Source organism: Camelus bactrianus, chromosome 20, assembly GCF_048773025.1.
Source record: "Camelus bactrianus isolate YW-2024 breed Bactrian camel chromosome 20, ASM4877302v1, whole genome shotgun sequence".
NCBI lineage: Eukaryota > Metazoa > Chordata > Mammalia > Artiodactyla > Camelidae > Camelus > Camelus bactrianus.
Genome location: NC_133558.1, coordinates 26,003,391 through 26,019,665, shown reverse-complemented (window position 1 = coordinate 26,019,665; position 16,275 = coordinate 26,003,391). Strand labels below are relative to the sequence as shown.

The following is a 16,275-nucleotide window of genomic DNA, read 5'->3' as shown; positions in this document are numbered from 1 at the left end:
TCTTTCAAAAAAAAAAGGTGGGGGTGGAATGAAGAAAGAATGAATCTTAGAACGTTAGAACAGAAGAAGGAGCAAGAAAAAGAACAAAAATATGTATTAACAGAAAAAGAATATGAAAACAAATATATGTATATATATGCATGACTGGACATTGTGCTGTACACCAGAAATTGACACATTGTGACTGTACTTCAATAAAAAAATTTTAAATGAATTAATAAAATATACTTTTCTTCTTTTGAGTTTGAAAAGTTATGTTTGGTGAAGCAAAAAAACAAAGCATAACATGACGATTAAAAACGGGAGGGTGAAGAGGTTTAAAGGCAAGTAAAGTTTCTACATTTCATTCAAACTGGTAAACTGTCAGCATCAGTAGATCTCTGTGGTGATGGAATAGTTCTGTATCTTGATTGCAGAGATGGTTTCTTGAATCTGTTCATGTGATAAAATGCCATAGAATGCTACTGTACCAATATCAGTTTCCTGGTCTTGATCATACACTATAGTTAAGCAAGCTATAACCACTGGGGAAAACTGGGTGAAGTGTACACAGAACCACTCGGTATTTCCTTTGCAACTTCCTGTAAGTGTATAATTATTTCTAGGTATAATATTAATATTCCCAGATATGAAAATTTTAGTGTCACTTGTCTTGTGGTATTCTTCTATTCAGTAAATTCGGTAATCTGAATAATTAGACTAGAACTTCTCCCCCAAGGGCCTCAATAAAGCTAATTTCATTAGAATTCATCAAAATATGCCTGCCAGTAAACATTTTCTTTCTCAAAGTTGTCTTTCAAGTAGAAAACACTGGTCACCACCAAACCATACAAAAACCCATTGGCTCCCACAGATCTACTCAACTTTAGGTCACAGTTCCACCTCACTAGAGGCATTGTTTATAACAAGGTACCTGTTACTGGCTGCACTTCCTACTATACTGAATTTCCTTGTGACATCACATTTATGACTTCTGTGATTTTACTAGTATTCTTAAATTTAAAATCTTAACACCTTTTAAATTATATATTTAACTGAAAACATGGCTTTGAGTTTAAAAACAGGAACTTGTAACCATGGAGTTACATAAGATCATGACCTTGAGGTGCTCCACTGAGCTCTTAGTAAGAAAGTGGATAATAATGCCTCCACCCACACCTAATGAACTTGCCGAGGGCAGCAGTGCAGTCCATCAAACAAGCCTAGGTTGTACTAAGGATGCACTTTAAAAATAGGGATTTTATTATTGCAGGTAAACAAATGAGGCTAAATCTGGATACCCTTCTTAGGAGTGACCAGTCAAGAAATTGCATGAGACCATCATTTCTGCAATGATAACAAGTTAAAACTATTTGTAATTCATTTGGTAAAATACCTCTGAACAACTAGCCTGAGAGTTGTATGAAGCCATTTGATTGTGGGCACTGTGACTTCTCTGGGAGAGCACATTCATGTTCTGAAACATGAAAATCACTGGGTCACTGGTAAAATAAAAAAAAACATTGCTTGAATTAAAGACAGTAAGAGAGACTGACCAGTAGATCAGAGATGCCCTCACACAGTGATGTGACTCCTTAGCTAGAAGATACTTGTCTGAGGCTGGCACCCCGCCTCACACAAGCACATTCCAAGGTCAGGATTTGAGTGAAAGTAGCCCAGGAAGCACCAGTTGGGATGTGGAGAAATGAGACAGGGAAGGAAAGGAAGCCACTTCCCGGCCCATTAAAGAGCAGGTTACAGCCGTGGGCGACTGGGAATCAGTCCCACTGGAATCCTCTAGGGGGCTGTGAGGAGCCTGCCTCGGAGTTGTCCCACCCAAGGGGCAGCTGAGCATCTATGTAGTTAACCACCCCTGTCCATCATTGGTTGGAGGGCTGCTTCCAGCCTCACCTGTACATGAACTAAGCAAGCACCTTAGGCGGGACCAGTGTTGGAGCGGAGAGCCACAGGCCCTGGCAGTAAGAAGCCATCAGCGTGAATAAGTGCAGGGAGTCTTGAGTAGACAGGGATGGGAGCACTGCTCGCTTCTGCTACAGCCACATTTCTGCCAGTTATAGCCTGAAAACTTCCGGGCTTCTCTCCTCAGCAAGTTCCCAACAGAAGAGCAGATTAAAACAAAGTCCAAAAGAAAACCCAGAAACAGTGTTCTTTGTACCTCCATTTTATGTGAGATTGGGGTCTTAATACATGCAATACCAGAATGAAGATAAGTTATCTGAAAAAAAAAAAAAAGACAAGTTATCTGCACATTGAGTGTGGGTGAGAGAGCTCGCCACATTTCTTCCCAATATTCTGACATTCACATACTCAGTATTGTTCTGGGCGTTCACCCTTGAGCATATGAGAAAACTTCCCTCATTCATAAATAGTTACAAACATTATTTTTCATATCACTATTCCTCAAACACATCAAATGCGTTCCCAACTCAGGGCCTCTGTACTTGCTGTTATTCCCTTTGCCTAGAACCCTCCTGTTCCCAGGTTTGCTCCTGGCCTGTCCAGTCCTGTCCTCCAGTTCTCTGCTCACATGTCCTCTCCATGAGACCTCCCCTGACCACCCTCACTCCTTACTGTGCTCTGGTCTTTATAGCATCATCACCAACTGACATACTGCACGCAGTATTTTCTTGTTAAATTTGTTAATTGCCTGTCTCCGTCCCACTCAGACGTAAACTTGGTGAAAGCAAAGGCTCTCTACCTGTTCACTGCTGTATCCCCAGCTTGGGGAACGCTGTCAGGTACATGCTGGCTGGTCTGTGAATATTTGTTGAGTGAGAGAACTAGGACACAGAAGGGTAGCCTTTGGGAACTGTAGCCTTCCCTTTCTTGCTGAATGCATAGTGATGGGTTTTACTTCTTGTCAAAGGAGTTTTCCTTTTGGTTACTTCCTGAGATATTTTTTGGAAAGAGGCCTTTTCTGTGAATCGAAGATAAAACAATGGATAGCTGCTTTTTTGGTCTAGTCTAATGGTTCTCGAAGTGTGGCCCCTGGACCAGCAGCGTGAGTATCACAGAGGAAACTGTTAACAAACGCAAATTCTCGGGGCTCACCCAGACCTACTGAATCAGAGCAGTCTATGTCTTAACAAGCCTTCTAAGTGATTCTGATGCACTAAACTAGAACTAAAGTTTGAGATTCTCTGATCTTGGCATAAAGCTTAATATAGATTGGGAGGGGTTGGTGGGGGAAGGTAGGGACAGAGGGTACTCGTATTTTTCTTTAATGATCTCTTTCCCAGAGATCTGAGATGTACTCTGTACAACTTTACAATTCCAAAATTAGTGTTTGTTTGTTGATAAGTTACATCGCACTTATTTCTAAAATAAATTGAAGCACTTATCCTAATACTAGGACAGGCTTTTGGGGTGTGAGACCTACATAGCAGCAAAGGGCCCCGTGTTCAGAAGGGCACCCCTCTTGGTTTAATACTCTGTTGTTAACATTTATAGGAAGATTAAAAACTAACAGAGACATCAGAAACTATTTGGACTAAGTTAGGTAATTAATTATAATTACTTTTTATAAATAATTATGATTAATTATGATTAGGTAGGTAATTAAAGAAGTAATTGTGGGAGATTGTATTACACATTGATTACAACTGTGGGCTTTGGAGCCATACAAGCACAGTTCAGATCCCAACTTTAATATGTAAAAGCTGTGTGGCTTTGGGCAAGTTACTTAATCTCTCTGTGTTTCAGTTTTTAATCTGTAAATGGGGAAAGTGATACTGTAATAGCTGCTTCATTTGCCATGATGATCAAATGAACTATATATGAAAACATATGCTCCAGTACATAATATGTGCTATTAGCCATCATCCATTTTTGGCTCCTCACCAAGTTTTTATAGAAAAAGATTCTTCATTCCAATTCAGGATTTTACCAAGTTATGAATGTTTTACTTTATGGATTTTTTTCCCCTTGACTGTTTTTAGATTTGGTTTCTCCTGAGGCACAAGTTTGCAATTTTACCATAGATCTTTATTTCAGGATTTGAAGATGCATTTACAGGTGATCCAAAGGTATTTCTAGTTATTTGTATTCACCTTCACATCCTCCCAAAGAGTGATATACAAAGAAAGCAAATAGAACGCAAAGCCTTCTGGAAAATCTTTCCTACCCAAATGTGTAGTGATCGATTACAACTGGCAAGATTTTTACTATAGTTATTTGAATTTATAATTGACTGTGGCAAAAAGCACAACCATAGTTAAAATATGTTGTTTAAATTTTGGGGGAAAATAGAGCAGTAAATCTATCTAATGCTTTGTCACTTGTAGATCTAAATATCTTCCTCATTTGAAAGTCGCTTTACTTGGAGCAGAGCTCTTTTAGCAAAATTTCTGTCATTCTCAGTGAATTTGGCTTTCCTATTCTTGGCCATGTGCTTTTGGTCAGATTTTTTTGTGTACTTCTTGCTAAATAGCATGAACAAATTTACTTACTGTTATTTGAGAACAGTGAGGATATATTATACTCTGTATAGGGCTTCGCCAGCCTTATAGCACTTTCACAGGTATTATCTCACTTAATTTTACCGTAGCGCTGTGGTAGATAGGTGTTTTTTCCCATTTTAGATGAGAAAACCAGGACTCTGGGCATTTAGTGGACTTCTGCAGTGTCACACAGTCATTAGGTTGTGGAGCTGAGACTAGAATAGATCTTCCTTTCATAGTCCTGTGATCCTTAAATTGATGTATCACACAGCTGCATTTATGTATTTCCTTCCATTTCACAAAAATTGCCCTGATTAAATTCACCAGTGATGTTCCTGTCATTGAATCAGTGGACATCTTTCAGTCTTCATCCTGTTTGACCTTTCAGCAGCATTCGACAGTGTTAACTCTTTCCTCCTGGCAAATAGGAAAATTGAGACATTTGTTTTGTCTTGGCCAGTGTTGGGGGGTGCGGTTGGATGCAGGCGGTTGAGAGACAACCTCCCTTTCACCTCCCACACCCGAGAGTTTTGCCTGTTGTGCTCCAGACATCCATCATCTCTGTATGGTTTTCTAACTACCACACCCTTTTCCCTTGCTCTGTCAAATTTTCATGTGCTTCAAATAACATCTTCCTGCCCGTAAAAATATCTTCATTCAATGTAGCTATTCTCAGAGGAAAACAAGTAGATTAGATAAATTGAATGTTATTCATCACTCATTCAGCTAACATTTATGGAGTGCTACCTATATATCAGGCACTGCAAGTAAGTCCTAACTTCCTTAGAGATATTTTTGTTAAACAAGGTAAGGTCCTTGTTTACCAAAATTAGGCCAAGACTGGTAGAATTCCAGGCACAATGATATACTGAAATGAAAGATACTAAGCTGTGCATCAGAAGACATTTTGAGCAAAGGCTTCCATGCCTGTCATCCTCACAGATTCTGATAAGGGAGAACTGTCCCAGCCAGTTTCCAGGGGAAGTGGTTGTGACTCTGTGACTTTGTCCCCGGCAGCATGGTCAGAAGAAGAAATCTGAGTCAAAGGCAGCAATGTAAAGGCTGCCCGTGACTTAGGATGTGGATCTGGAGCTGACGCTGTTGCCCAAACAGAAATGATCTGGGGCCACTAGAGTGGTGCCCTTGGAAGTACGAACTGGGGAGATTTGGACAAAGCAGACTTCTGGCCACAGGAGCAGAGGCTGGAAGATGATCAGGTAGAGTGTGGAGGGATCGCAGTGGATAGAGTGGAGGACAGTTATGAATCAGCAGAAGATATGACCTAGACAGAGGTATACAAGGAGGAGGTCCTAAGAGATAGAGGCTTAATGGGCTGTTTCTACATGCCCTCATATTCTTATAATGACCTTCCTTTTCTTGGTTTTTGGTTATTACAACCAAATCCATTTAATTAAATCAGGATCACATTTTAGAAGTTGACTTGATCTGCTTTGTTTATACCTAATTTTAGCCTGAATAAAGCTTTAAATATTACTGTTCCCCCCAGTTTTGTTGAGGTATGATTGGCAGAATAAAACATACATATATTTAGATTGTACACCATGATTTTTTTAATAATTACTTTTGAGTGTATTGAATGTCTAGAAGCAAAATGATAGTTGTGCAAATCAAGTTTAATGCTTGAATCAAAGTTATCAAGTCTAGTTCTCCAGCATGAAATGCAAAACCTGTATTCTTCACTAGTGACTGTGGGTGAAGCATATCTTGTCATTTCTGTGCCCCAAGCCTTTCAATTACTCCCTATTTCATTCAGAGAAAAAGCCCAGCTCTTCATGATGGCCTGGAAGCAGCTCTGGCTTCTTGGACGTGGGCTGTGTCGTCTTGTAGGGCTCTGCACTGAAAAGGGCCCCATAATTGGTTTAATCTTCTGCTGTTGCCATCTTGAAATTCTTAATAATTTTATTTTTGAAGTTGCATTTTATAAGTCAAGCCCAATGGAACAAAGGAGCATATTCATGAAGAAAGGAGATCCCTGGCTTAGGCAGAGGAGGTGGCATCCACCAATAGCATTTGGCCAGTTGCACAGCTAGGAACAGTCCAGGGTGCTGTGGGACCCCTGAGGGGGCAGGCACGCTGGGATCTGGACCTGTAAGGGGGAGCCACCGCCACAGCATCAGCAGAAGTAGCCACAAGAGATGGTAGGGACTTCCCAAGGGAGCAGCACCAGGACAGCCCTGCAAGGCTGGCTGTCCCTTGTGTCCTGAGAGTGGGTCCTGGCAGCATCTGACATTTAACTCTCCAGCCCGAGCACTGGAACAGGAACTGCTGGTGCTCAGGCTGCGAGCTTTATCAGTAAGTTATTAACGAATAAAAGCGGACATGTGGACATTGCAGTAAAGCATATCAGAGAGGTGTTAAAATTCTTCAGAAAGCTTAGAATTTTCAGTTTTGAAAATTGCTGCAACATTGTAAAGAAAATATCTGCAGGCTTCGAAATAGAAATTAAATTTAAAGATCATCACATTCAATAGAAAATACTTTATTTTCATATGAAGCTTCAGATGAACTAATTAATGAAGAAGACAATTTTAAAATTAAACTTTTCCTTAGAATCCTATAGGTATAGTGATTGAATGCTTAAACAGGTGTTTTGAACAATGTAGAAATTATAAAGCCACTCTCAGCTTGTTCAACCTCCACAAGTTGCAGGAGGTATCAGAGGAAACATTAAAATACATTGTATATATTTGCATTTAAAATTAAATTCAAATTTACATGAAACTGATTTATATGAAGGGTTAAGTCTTTTTAGAGAAATTGTTTTATAAGATTCATCAGCTTAGATATATTAAAATTTATATTTTGAAATAATTTATAGGATATTTATCTCAATGCTGTCACAGCCTGTGAAATACTCTTAACAACTCCAGTAACAGTTGCATCAGCAGAAAGATGAGAAAACTCAAAATTAAAAATTATCAAAAATTATTTGTACATTACATCCCCATGACTTACTTGTTTTATAACTGGAAGTTTGTACCCTTTGACTACCTCTGCCCACCATGGTGACTGTAGTTAGTAATACTGTATTGTATATTTCAAAGATGATAGATCCTACACTGCTAAGAGAGTAGATCCTAAGTTATCATCACAAGAAGGAAAACTTTTGAAAGAAGAGTTATTTGTGATCTTGCATTTGCTAAGTTTTCAGTTATATTAATTGAAAATGAAATTGCTAAAAATATAAAATTTGATGATCTTGTAAATGAATATGTAGAAAAACAAGTCAGGAAAATTATATGATCCATCAAGATATATTACTAAAGTTTTATTTTTTTAGTTTTATAAAATATAATACCGACTTCTTTTCAATTTGAAAGTTTATCATTACTCATGTGAAACTATTATTCATGTAATTGTAAGTAAGTACTATATTATAGGTACCAAATATTTTTAAAGGAAAAAGCTTTATATTTTAATATCTTTGATAGCACTTTTTCCTTTTCGAACAAGGGGCCCTGCATTTTTGTTACGTATTTGGCCTCGCCAATATTGTAACTAACCCTACCAAACAATCCCAAGGTCTGCCCAGGATCTGCTTCCTCCTTGTAAACAAAAAGACCCTTAACTTATGACTTTTTATCATCTTCTCATATTCTCCCCTTTGCTCACTGTGCTTCAGGTTTCAGCACTCCAAAAATCTTCAGCCTTAGGGCATCTGGCTATTTTCTCTGCCTGGAATGCTCTTCCCCCAGATAGGCACATAGCTCACACTGTCACCTGTTTAAACCCTCTGCTCAGATGGCATCTTCTTAATGAGGCATGCCCTAACCACCCTAGTGAATACTGCAGCCCACCCCTCCCCAACTACTACTGACCCCCCTACTTAGTCTACATTTTTTTTTCCATAGCACTTTCCACCATCTGACATATATAATTTACCCATGTACTATGTCTGTTGTACATTATCTGTCTCCTCTGCTTGAATGTCAGCTTCACTAGGAAAGGGGTCTTTTTCTATTCTGTTCACCGATGATTCCCAAGCACCTATAACAGTGCGGCCCATAGTAGCTACCCAGTGAATATTTGTAAAATGAATGAGGTCTGAAATTATTAGATAAACATGCAGTTGCTGTGAAAGCCAGAATTATTCATGTAACTGCAATGTATTTTTCTTTGTTGTGCAGTAGGCAAATTAGATTCTTGATTCCTCAAATTGTTTACAGCTAATGCTTTTGTATTTCCATCCATTTTAATTAATGAAAATTCCTATTATGGAGCCATACACTGAATGCATGCTAATTAAATTGTGTTGTTCATATAATTGTAGTCATAAAAGACTTTCAGAACACTAAAAACTTTGTTATAAAAGCTTAAACAGTTGAAAAAGAAAGAAAACCCCAGTGGCTGAATTCTTTATTTGCTTGTTAAGAATATTTCTTCCCTTATGAGACGCTGTTTTGCCTCAATGTAAATGATGAAAGTAGTACAGTACGTTTTCACTTAGGAGTGTCTGTATTTTCAATCTTAATTTAGGTGCATAGCCAACTATGTTAGCAATTAGGAACTATTCTTATTCACAGATAAAAATCTGGGGTTTGGTTACTAAAGAAAAAGGGGAGAATGACTTTTGGGAGGCAATGAGGAGTCTCTGCCTCATGCTGTCTCCTAAAACACACACCAAGCATTGATCATGGAGCTGGAAGACCATGTGACCCAAGTAAGGAAAGCCTTAAAACCTCTGGATTTGTGCTAATTTGGTGCCTTTAAGAGCTCCCTTCCTTCTCTTGCCTAAGGCTTCAGACATGCTTTAAAGAGGTTCCTGGCTAATCTCAGAGCCCCACCGTGTACTGACTTTCCCTGGGCATTATGTGTGTGTTGATCCGGGGCCGGGCTGCTCTACGTACCATATGTGACTATTGCTTTCTCATCTCCTGTTCCCTCACCACCACCATTCTTCCTTACGTGAATTGAGTTTATAGACGAGAGTTTATGACCATTATCCTTTTGATGCTGAAAGGCTACTTCATGTCTATCCTAACTAGCTGGTGCATTATTGTATCCCTTTTTAAAGTGAGTTTTATATATATATATATATATATAAAGTATAGCACACTCTTCTCTCATGAAAAAAAATATTGAGTACAACTCTTCTGTTTCATCTCACATATTGCAATTCCTTTAAGGAACAGTAAGAGTACGATAGGGTTGTATATTAAGTAGCTTCCAGTAAATGCATTAGAGTGTAGGTATGCTAAAAATATCTCCCCTTAGAGATTACTTGACAAAATAAGTAATGAACAGAGGTGCAGCAATATCTCAATGATAAAACCATCATTCTTCTTTGTTAGACACATATTTTATGTGAACTGTAAACATGTTCAAATATGTTTAAGGCCTCACTGTGATGAGTCATATATCATAACTTCAGTATATTGAAAAAACTGTTTGGCTATTTATCTGATGTTTTTAACTTCTGTTAAGATTAGAAGATGAAAAAGCGAGTATATGGAACTTCCTCAATAAAATTCTTTTTGAGCATGATTCTAAGTGACCTGTCACAGTGACCTTAAACTAAACCAAAGTCCATCATGTCCCCATATGGCCATCATGTCATGAAGAGAGTGGTAACCAGTTACTTTGGGGAAACTAGGTGTTTTGTTTTTTTTTAAATGAGCATAAAAAGACTCATTTTCTTTAGTTTCAAGTTTGAGGGGTTTTGTTTGTTTTTTTACTAAATTTACCACTTAAGCCTTTGTCTCCAGTTCAGTTCACCTCTTTCAGACATTCATCTCCTAATTCACTTTCAGTTAGGGTTGCCAGATTTAGCAAATGAAAATGCAGGATACTCAGTTAAATTTGAATTTCAGATAAACAATGAATAAACTTTTAGTATAAGTATGTCCTAAATGTTGCATGGGTCATCCTTATAGTAAAAAATTATTCAGTGTTTATCTGAAATTCAAATTTAACCGGGCATCCTGTGGTTTATCTGGCAACCCTACCTCCAGCCCTTGTTGCTGTGAAATTGTATGTTTTCTGCATTAAAGTTCACATCTCCATCAGTGGATTTCTTCTGACTGCATTTTCCCCTGCCTTTGGCTGTTTCCATCTGGATGGTGTTGTCTTCTCCCTTTGTTGCTTTATCAGGTTAACACAGTCACCCACCTGCCCTTCCTCCTCTTGATTCTCCTGTGGATGACATGGCAGTGTTTATGCTTGAACTTTGAGGTTATTCTGAGTCCTCCTCTACCCTTGTCCTCTGCATTTAGTTAATAACCAGTCCTGTCCATTCTTCCTTCATTGTCTGTTTCTCCCTCCCTTCCTTCTCCTCTTTCCCTCCACCTGGCTGTCTGTCTCTTTCTTGTCTGCACCTGTCTGTCCATTCCCCACACTATCCTCAGTTCAGGTCCCTGCTCACAAGTGGTCCCTGTGCGTCTGCTTTTCCAGCTGGCCTCCTGCTCTAGCCTATCGCCACCCAGATCATTTTGCAGTCCTGGTTCATCATTCTGAACTGTTGCACCCATCTTATTTCTTCCCAGCTGAAAACCTTCAGTAACTTACCGTTGTGTACAGAATGAAGTTTAAGCCCCTAATTTGAGGCCTCACATGCAAGACTTAGCAGAATTGGCCTCTGCCTATGTATCTTGTTGCATCATTACCTTGTACTAATGTTTATCACCCTTTTGGATTCACTTGCTCTTTCACCATGATATAATACTGAAAACCCCTTTAGAGATGTTTTAAATTATGTAATCATTTGGCATATAGAGTAAAAGAAAGAATTATCTAAGTTTATATTACTATATTAGTAAATGTTACATTATAACGTTTATTTCTAATAAAAACTTAATAAATACAAAGAAATGTTTTGACTTTTCCCCATTTGCCAAGTGATGCACAGTTTCTTGTGCTTTGAATTAATTAGATAATAAAAATATGATTTACTACCAAATTTAAGATGAGACCTTGCATTATGTTTGACTTTGTGACCAAATATATTTGGAAATGTACATTATTATTAAACTATGATACAGCAGCATTTCATGACCTGATGTTTAATTCTTACATTTTACACTTAAAAATTACCTTTTCATACTTTCAAAATTTTCATATCTTTCACAGAATGTTTCAAAGTGATAAGAGAGTAGGTTTCCGGTTGCAGTTTCCAAGCATTTTCTACAATGAGTATATTTCAGAACTAGATGGTCTTTATTCACAATAAATAAAAAGTCAGATTGTGTACAGTCCTCCACCTCCCCTCATGACTCTCCATTTGTTCTGTTGCAGAAGCCCAGGGCTCAGGAGAGTATGCCCCAGACGTCTTTACCACACTTCTCTTACGGGTTTGTCTTGGTTACAAAATACTACAGCAGCTTCTTGTTTGGGCAATCTGAGAAAGGCTACAGCTAGTTTCTGTGATACTTCTTTTCTCCTAGATCATATTAAATTGAATAAATAAGGAATTCTTGGTGCCTGGTCTATATCAATCAAAATGAAAATAGGGGTATATTAATCTTGAACTGCAGTCGAGCTGAGCTAACCTTTACAACTGCTACCAATTGGTATGATGTAATTAATTGCAGCTAGTGTATATTTGTGGAAGTGAAGATGCTTAAAAGCATCAGGTGGTTTCAGTACATGGAAGTACTTGAGCTGGATCTCTTCGTTTGCCCCTGCAGACCTCTCATCTTCCCCTTTCCTGGTCTCTGTCCTGGTGGTTGGGCCTTGTGGGCTCATCTACCTGCTTCCTGCCCTCTGGCTTCTGGGTGGTTTCAGCCAATGGAAAGCCAGGAGGAAATCAGAGGGGAAGGGACAGTGAGGTCAAACACCCCCTCCACCCAGCTTTCTCCCTGCAGGGTCACCTTGGATTGGCTGTTTTCTTCAGGCTGAAGATCAGTTACTTCTCAAGGCAGCCTGCTCTCTGTAATTCTCTCTCCTTCTGGATTCCAGTAACCTTTCTTTCCCCTTGTACTTTTAAGACCTAGGGGTAATATCAAATCCACTACTAGTAGCCCTGGGTCTCAGCACTATTCTTTGGGGCTCCCCTGTATGTCCTACATTTTTGTAAAAAGGCTCTCAATGAATAGAGTGTGCTGTCTGTCTCCTGTTGGGATCCTCATTGATACCATGCTTCACATGCTAATTTAATCCCTTCAGTTATACTGTGAAGTCTGTATAAATAATGCCATCATTCTAGGGGAAAGGAAAGTGAAGCACGTAACCTGCAAAGGCCGCAGGGCTCTGATGTGGTAGAGCCAGAATTCAGGTGGGCCTCCAGGCTACATAGTCCTAACCATCATGCCGTGTCCGGGTATGATGATATGAGTGAGGTAGGATTTCATTGTTATTTGGGGAATATTCACAATAACAAAATATATTAACATGAACTATGTGGATGACAGATAAGGTTGATCAACCAAATTATCACCAGTGCTTTCAGCTCACCTAGTACTTTCATCTGAATACTTCAAAAGAGAGTGATTTTTTTCCCCCTGTTCCCCAGGAAAGATTGAAAGAATGATATTCTTTGAAGTTAAGGAATAAGAAGTTCAGATTTTACTTATTATCCTGAGCCTTGTTTGAAAAAAAAAATCTTTGCCAACAACTAAGTATTCTCTTTAAAATATGAACTCATCAAAGGCTCAAATTTAGCTTCTTTCTTTTCTTAAGAGCCTGACATTCAGAGTTGGTATTCATTTCTCACAGTGCCCTAGTTCTTACATAATTTCGGTCCCGTCAGTTCGTTCCCAGAACTGACGTAGTCATCACTTGTTGTCTTTGTGTTGGGGGATGTCTTCTTTTGCCCGGCCCCCCACGTCCACCACTCATTATTCATTGTTCATTGTCCTCCATGTTCTTCTGTGGTGGAACCTGTCACATTTTCCATCCTCTTGGCCTTGCATTGTGGGGCTGCTATTGAACGCAGCTGTAGTGTGTTGTTTCTGGACTCCAGGTACCCTTGGTTGCTACAGTGTGCCGCTTCTGGATGACTTATTTGGCAGTTACAATTTTTTCCAACACAGCAGCTTCCTAAAGCTTCATTTCTTCATGCTGAAATACTGAAAATAAAGAAACAGCCTTGTAACAATCCCTTTGGGATCCTTGGATCATTAAAACTTCATAGAGGGATAGCCTATAATTTTTTTGTGTGTGTGGTCTCAGGTCTACACAAACTTTAAAAATGCAGATTTTTAGGGGCTCAAAGAAGAAAAACATACATTTATGATTCAGGTGTTCTTGTTGTTAAAAATAGTACATTTGAATGAGTGGCTGTTTATAGTTTGGGTTTTGGGTGGTTATTCTGTAGTGAAGGTCCTGTTCTTGACAAATGTGCTTCCCAGTCATTTTTTCTAACGTGGGCGGTTGGGTCATGGGAGAAGGCCAGAGTTTCTTGGCAGTTCTCTCTCCTCGTTGCCTGGAACCCCGTACGATATTACCATGGGCTTAAATGGCCAAACTAGGGAATCTGACCAGAAGATTCCAATCTGTGAGCACAAGCAATCATTTATTTTTTTCTCAAACTGCTTACCTTGGTGTTGTATTTATTAAGAATTAAGATTTATTCTGAAATAAACTGTAGCTTTAAGACTGTGAAAGAAAGCTGCTGCTGAGAAGGTTTCAGTTTTGCCACATGGTTGTTGTAAATACTAGCAGCTTTTTGGTTCAATGTTTTTGCTTCGAGAGAGTATCTAAGTGCATTTTTGAAGATTTGCTCAAATAAATGAGGAGATTCTGGTTGCACCTACTTTGGGAAAACTGCCAAAAAAAAAAAAAAAGACCAATGGGTGGTATCTTTTCTTTAAAAAAATTACCATTTTATGTACATTTGAGATCTAGACAGACCTATTAAGCTACACACCTTCTGAATACAGTTTACTCTATTGTCCTGGCAAAGACTAAGAGGAAGATGTCATGTGGAGCTATTTTGTTTATTTTCATCAAAAGGCCCTTTCATCTGCCATCCAAATAAGGGATATTTACATTCAGTGATGTTTCAAACACCCCAGTCCTCATTATAAAAGAACAAAATAAAAAAAAAAAAAGTCATTAAATTCAGTTAAAACAAAAATAAACTTATGCAGCAGATTTTGCATCATATTCATTATAAACTTCAATATTTGTGAATTTTAGTAGCAACAAAGGACAAGTAAGTACCGAGGTTGCCCAACCAGAGGAGAATAGGAGTAGAAGTTTCTCTGGGGGTTTGGAAAGTTGAAGTTGCTGTAGCCATTCAGCCACTGTAACTACCATCACGTGGGGCTGGACCCATGGCCAGGAAACGCCATTAATTCTTCCACCTCTTTTTCCCATTATATACCCAGGAAAGTCCTTTCTCTTGTTAAACCTAATCATCCACCTACTCCCCGCCCACACTTAGGCCACCGAATATTGCTAGAGTAAAACATTAATTGTGTTTCTTGGTCTTACTCTAAACTCATGCCCAACATGCTTCAAATAGAGATACAGCATAGCCTTACAGTCCAAACACACTTTCCTGGTGTTTGCTTTCTCACTCTTGGGGATGACTATTTCCCAATTTAATTCTTCTCAAACTTCCTATATTCCTTTCCCTTTCCCTTACTCTCAGCTGCTTCGTACTTCACTGAATAAATAAACCAATCAGACAAGTCCTACCTCATTCTCCCGCCACCAAATCTGCCAGCCTGCTTCTGTACCTAATTCTGTGGGCACTTCCTCTTTCAGTAGTTAGAGCGCCCCTGTCCTCCACTTGTTTTCCGAGGCCTTTTCTTGCTTTCTCACATGTGTTGCACTACAGTTTTCTTTCTGCAATGTCATTGATTTTTCATATCTGAGGGGTTGTTCTCATCAGTATGTTCTAGTATCTCCTATCATAAAATTAAACAATGCACTTCATTTACCCATGTCTCTTTCAGCGATTTCCCATTTCTATACTCCCTTTTCCCAGCAAAACTACCTGAAAAGAATTGTCTGTCTTTTTGTCTACACTTCTGTTTCTCTTCATTTCTTGACCCTTTCCAATTGGGCTTCTGTCTTCTCTGCCCTCCTGAGACTGTTCTTGTTGAGGTCTTTAGTGACCTCCATGTTGTCCAAAGCAATGGCCACATATCCGTTCTTGTGTTACTTGATCTTTAAGCAACATTTGACAGGGCTAACTTCTTCTTCTTTGAAATACTCTTTTACTGCTGGTTTTCCTAACATCACACAGTGGTGGCTCTAGAGGTGTCCCACTCAGGTGTCCCTTCATGAAAATATGCTTCAGGGTTATAGCTGAATGACAGCCTTCAGCTGTCATACCCTTAGATCCAACACACTGGAAACAGAGCTCAGGCTTCCTTGGAGTGTTCCTAGCCAATAACTGAGCATGAAGAGGGTACCAGATGGGACAGTCTTGCACTACATGAGATTCTTCTAATAGTTACATTGGATCAGTAAGTCCCCATTGGCCAGGCTGCATCTTTCTTAGAAATGAACTGTGGTCTGCAACTCTTTCTATTCAGTCTTTCCCCTCTCCTCCCCTTTGATAGATGTCAGACCTGCAAAACTTCTGAAAGTCTCTTCACCTACTATTTCTGATGCCTCCTCCTTTATATACCTCTTGTATGTCTAATCCCAGCATGGTGTCCCTTTGTAGAGGATCCAGGTGGACTCATACACCATCCTATTCCTGTACTCCCTCGTTTTCTTTGTCTCCTCTTCTCCATGAGCCCTTAACCCTGGTGGCTTCATCCTTCGACAGACTTTGTGATCTCATTCAGTCCCATGGTTTTAACTATGATCTTTGTGTCATTGACTATCAAATCTCTATCTCTAGCTCTGATCTCTCCCAGAACTCGACTCTATATCTAATCATGTTCTTGATGTCTCCACTTGGATGTATAATGGTCACCTA

General features: G+C 39.1%; 1 protein-coding gene and 1 long non-coding RNA gene across 4 annotated transcripts in view; one reads left to right on the top strand and one right to left on the bottom strand.

Moving 5' to 3' along the window:
- Positions 1–16,275, top strand: part of KIF6 (kinesin family member 6) — a 298,810-nt gene that overhangs the window by 16,542 nt on the left and 265,993 nt on the right. The window lies entirely within an intron of this gene.
- Positions 11,877–16,275, bottom strand: part of LOC123613909 (uncharacterized) — a 100,499-nt gene continuing 96,100 nt past the window's right edge. Inside the window, exon 4 of the long non-coding RNA XR_012501132.1 lies at positions 11,877–13,462. This is a non-coding gene — a long non-coding RNA (uncharacterized LOC123613909). The remainder of the gene's footprint in view (positions 13,463–16,275) is intronic.